The sequence below is a fragment of the Bidens hawaiensis genome, unplaced genomic scaffold, assembly GCF_021521415.1.
Source record: "Bidens hawaiensis isolate Kalapana, Puna unplaced genomic scaffold, B.hawaiensis_p1.1 tig00001032_1, whole genome shotgun sequence".
Classification (NCBI taxonomy): Eukaryota; Viridiplantae; Streptophyta; class Magnoliopsida; order Asterales; family Asteraceae; genus Bidens; species Bidens hawaiensis.
The window spans coordinates 243,260-249,259 of NW_027491060.1; positions in this window are offsets into that span (position 1 = coordinate 243,260).

Here is a 6,000-nt window from a genome sequence, read left to right on the forward strand (position 1 = left end):
ATGAACTGTAAACTAATGATAGATTGTAATCTAATGCATTGATTATAATCTAATGATAGATTGTAAGCTAATGATACATTGTAATCTAGTAACATCATTGTAATCTACTGGTCATTGTAATCGAGTCACATCATTGTAATCGACTGGCTTCTTGTATGCAAACCAAACCATTGTAATCGAATGTGGCCAGTGTAATCGATTAAGCCATTTGTAACCGAATGAGTTGGGCAGTTTAGGTCCATTTACCACCGTTTTTATCATATTTCATGACCTTAACACTTTATTATGGTTCGGTATTAACCCATACACATTTCCTTAACCATTTTTGTAACACCCCGACCAAAGGCGGATTATACATCGGGGCGCCACATATTGTTTCATTACTCGTGACACTATTGGGTGTCAATATTTAATAAATACATTCATTCGCGCACGCGCAAAGTAAACAAGATAACATAAATCATCATAAATCAATATATTATAAATCATAATATTCGAACAGCAAAAACTTGTTTTGATACATTTTAATCTAGGTCCAAAAGTAAAAACGTTCTACGTGTCCTCGGACTCCAAAACAGCTACTGCAAACCTGAACATGTGTTAAAATAAACGTCAAACACTTGCGTGTTGGTGAGAAATCAAGTTTAATACAATACATAGATAACAATAAATCTGCGCGCAACATGTGTATGTCTGGTTTTCAACAAGGGTGTAATCTGATCGGGACCAACTCTAAGATTCATAAGACTGCCAGTGCTCACAATTGAGCTCACAAACAAGACAAACTGTGCATGTGTAAACAAAAGAGAAAATCATAAACGATAGTTCTCCCGTGTTCATCTAATGGTACCATGAGAACTGCGGAATAGACCGACAAGACGGTTAATGATCCACACATACAAATAAACAGCCAAGTCTACGTCCTCAACACATGGGATACTGCGCGACTAAAGTTCATAAACAGTTTAAGACTCTAAGTTTGTATGAACACATGAACATCCCAAAACATTAAAAGCAAAAAGGGATTAGGTACGAGATTACTCACTTGATAAACGATGCGGTGTAAGATAAAGCAAGAACCAACTTTAAACAAGCACAAGTTAACCTATAAATAAGATTATTGTTTTAATGATCTGTTTTAAGTCTTGATTATAAGTTTGCATAAGTAAATTATTATATATAATATATATATTACCGGAAAGCAGGGCAGAATAGAAAGGAAGACGGAGGCAGAGAGGGAGGCGGCAGAGAGAGCAAGGAGGAGGTTAAATTAAGTGTTTGTGTGTGTAGTGTTAGGAAAAATAATACTATTATTTATAGAGAAACCCTAGGGAACACAATCCCTAGAAAAAGGGGAAAAGATCTCAAAAAGTAAAAGATTCCAAAAGCAAAAGATATCAAAAGATATGGCAGCAGGGAAAAAGAGAAAAAGCTGACAGGGAACAGTAAAAAGGCATGGGCAGGTCAGTTAAAGGTACTGGTCAAGCATGGAAAAAGCAGATCTCAAAAGATAATGTCAGTCACTTTTTCTGCCAACCAATGGGGTTGGTGCGCATGCTGCGCCGAAAGTAACTTTTCAGACATAAAGCAGATTAGGTCAACGGCTCAAAAGATAAGACAACACAAAAGCAAACGGCTAGATTTAAACAGAAGAAAACTCAAAGGGTTTAGCGCGAGAAGGCTCGAGCGCGAAGGCAGACACAGAAGGTCAAGAGAGCGCGAGCGCGAAGGCAGACAGAACCAACCTTAACGCGTCGCGGAAAGAACTACATTTCTAAGCGCGCCGCGGGAAGAATCACATTTCTTAGCGCGCCGCGAGAGAAACTAAAATTCCTAGCGCGCCGCGGGAAGAACTATAATTCTTCGATCGTCGAGGGATGAACTACGATTCTTAGCGCGCTGCGAGAAGAACTACAATCCTTAGCGCGTCGCGGGAAGAACTACCGTTCTTAGCGCGCTGCGAGAAGAATTACAATTCTTAGCGCGCTGCGAGAAGAGTTCGTCTCGCGTAACGCTGAAACAGGTGGTCTTCACGCAGGATTCCTTGTAAGGGGTCTGGCGCGTGGAGCTGCGCAGACAACCTTAAGCGGGAAGGAACAAAGGACAAGCAAAGAGTTAGAAGAAAAAGAGGGAAACAAGGCGTAAGGGCGGGATGGCGACAAGAGGGAAAAGAAGGCGGAAAGAGAGAAGGAAGAGGGACGGGACGGCGGAAAGAAAGAGAGAGAAAGAGGCGGGAAGGAAAATATATTATTATTATTAAAAGTAAAATATAAGTATAAATAAATACTAGATCATAAAAGAAAGAGATCGGGTCAGAGAAACGGGTACCTGGGTCGGGTCGGATCGGGGCAGATGTCACAATTTTCGGCCAAAACTTGACCCGTGTAACCATAAAGCTTGAACATTTATGGTAAAACGTTCAAAACTAGATCCAGGGTTTCTTATGAGCCGTTCGTAACCATAGGTTCGTTAAGTCCATTTTAATCATAAAGTTTGCAACTTTATGATTTATCTAGACCCGATCTACTCTATGTTTAAGTTTCATAACAAACCGTTCATAAAAATGTAACCTTTATATGTAAAGGACATACCTTTTTGATGTTTATAGGCTACGATTAGCTTCGGTTATGGACAATAATCTTGTATATCGCTAGTATATCAAGGATCTAACAAGATATAGCTTGGTCTCGGTCTTGGATCTTCTTTATCGATTGTGGCCGTGTATGGAGGTTTGTGTGTGTGTTTTGAGTGTGTAGGGAGGCTATGGTTCAGAGATGGATAAAAATGGAAATGATTAGGGTTTAAAGGGTATTTATACTCCCTTAAGCCCATGGACCTAATACCATCTTTCCTTTTTGGTCCATACTCACTACAACAAGAAGGGTTTTTTAGTACGCACAAAAGCGTCATAAAATGCTATTTTATAGGACCTTTAATTTAATAGGACCAACGAGAAAAACGTTTAATGTAAAGGGGTCGTAATAAGTCTCGGAACTCAAAAAGCGTCCTGATATCCTAAATAAGATTATGAAACCAATTTTATGGTCGCATAATATATCTATTAACAACCCAAAAAACGTCCCAATAAAAACATATTAGGACACTTTACTATGTTTTGACATGTTCTTACCTAATTGTAAACTTTTGATACACATACAAGCGTCCTTAAAAATTAATTTATATGACCCTGATGATGAAACATTATAGTACCAAGAAAAGGGTCATAATATCCCAAACAAGATTATGAAACTAAATCAGAAGCTTCAGTTTCAAATATATCACTTATTATTTTAATTTTTTGGTCACATAATATATCTATGAACAACTTAAACGTCCTAAAAAAACATATGTGACACATTTACAACGTTCTAACTTTTAGGATAAAAATTAGAAGTCCTAACAAATCATATTATACAACTATTTTTTTAAATGACCGCACACACAATTTTACTATACGGTTATGGACATCTAAATATTGAAAGAAATAAAACTTCATTATAACAAAAAAACAAAACATAAATAAGTTATAGCATTATCCAACAAAAACTATTGTAACATTCAACAAAAAAAATAAAAGCAATAAAAAAGAAACCAGCACCATAAAATCCCGAGTCATCATGCGTACGTCCTCAATCCTCACGGACTACCTACAAATAAGTCATCCATGTATAAGCATTATTCCATGTTATTAAAATTATTTGTATCACAAGTTTAACAAATACAACAAAATGAGGGACTTGAATATGCAATTACATTAATTAATTTTATGTAAACAAAAACAACACCCTTATAACATCGAGCTACTATTTAGTTATACTATGGTGATACTATAGTGATTATTATTTTCCATAACAATTATTAAACCACAGCAACGTACTAAAGGAAACATACACTTAAACCTAGACCCTGACCTTATAATAAGACGATGAAAGTTATGAAACAAATGCATAAACAACTAACCTTATTATGAGCTTCTGTCGTACGTATTAATCTCCACTGCAACCTTAAAATCAATTACTTGAACCTGCAATCAGCATAGTGCCCCTTAAAAAAACCCTGCAAAACAAAAACACCAAATATTAAAGAGTGCAGACAGTATAGAGCTTAACCCAAAATTTTAAAATAAGGAAATAAAAGTCATATCAACCTAACAGTCTAGTATATATAATTACCAAAAAAATTCATACCAAACGTTTAATCCTCAAAAAACTTCTATTAGCCCGTACAAAAGTATCCCGAAACGGAAATGTTAGCAAAGCCTATGACCGAAACAATCTCATTAACATGTTAGTTGTCTGTCATTCAAATTATGACACCAAACTTTTAATAATACCGAAACTACCCCTGGTCGTATAAATTGTCTCGTTTTGAGCATCAACTCGTAATCTGGTAGACATGCAGCCCCTCAATCGAAACGCCTCAGCAAATTGAGCCCGTAATAGGTTGTGACTTGTGCAAATACCAAGAATGCCCGTTGTGTATTAAAAACGAAACTGTAGTTCCACGACAGTTATATTAAGTTAAAGTGTAGCACTTACAACTTTAAATTAGAATTAATCCCCAAAACTGCCCTTATCACTTAAAAAGTAATCTGCTTTGAAAGTTACGAATTTGAACTTTCAATGGAAACACATACTTTGATTTAATCCAAATCAACAACTGAATATGTTAGGCAAAATTAACCAAACCTGTAAATGTTCGGTAATCAATTTTTGAACCAAACCAAAAACTTCCCTTTAATTAACTATTGCAATTTGACCAAATTACCCTTTTTAACTTTATTAGCTCAAAATTTCTTTCTCAAAACTTGACCTGCAAAAAAAAATATATATTTTACATTTTGGATTCTGCTATACTAAAGTTAAGTTGTGTAAGTAATCATCTTAACGGATGGTGTTAAATGTTGATCATCCTATGTTTTCTATGCTTAATGTGCAGGAATCTATAGAATAGATAAGTGTTATTGATAAACTTATGAATAATGATCATTCTTATTTCAACTAAATATGAACCCGACTGGCACGTTGTAATTAACATAAAAACTAAAAATACACGAATGATGAATTAGTCTTTTGAGTTAGAAAATACTATAAATTATGACTAAAACTCAACAACTCTACTTTTATGACTCAAGCTATGAATAAAACTCAACTGCGAATCTAATTATTAAGATTGAGAAGCACAAACAACTAAAATTGAGTAGTGTGTTTAATCCAAATGACATGAAAGTGAACATATTAGTAATATTGAGAAGCACAAACAACTAAAATTAGTAAATTACCATTGCTATTACTGGCTTTGGATCTCGTTCAATCCATACCAATAATGGAATAAAAGGGTACATATTAAATCAATTAATAACATTATAAAACTTATATCAAGTTCTACAAGAGACGTGTCTCATAAAATTGCATTATTGAATCGCCAACTTGGAACCAGGTGCATCTTCGATTTTCTTAAATTATGAAAGTAATATGAAATTTAGTACAGACAATGAATTAGTATTCAGATGATTATTAACAAAAGTGAACTTACCTGCAATTTCAATGTTTCCTCAAAATTAATTGTGTACTTTTAGACATATATTTAGAAGCTAGGCTCAACTCCAATGCTTCTTCAAGTTCCTGATATTAAATGGTTGTTGAAAGAAAAAATATAAGTTTAGTCTAGAATATATATAATCAAACAAAGGAAACATATAATTTAGAGGAATTTGAACATACTTGTGTTTAACACGTCTCCTCAAATTGCTTAATTCACCATTTAATATAAATTTAATAGAAGTGTATACCGGTTAATTTAATTAGCATATATAATAAGCATACAAAGGAACCTTTTAATCTTTGACAAACTGGAACTTACTTGCAATTCTTTCACATCCTCAGATTGCTTCACCGTAAAAATAATCGAACTTTCAACTGGAAATTAATTAGACCAGCCAAAAAAGATACCGCCAACAATCGAACCTTCACATGGTAATTAGGGTCAAATCGATTAACA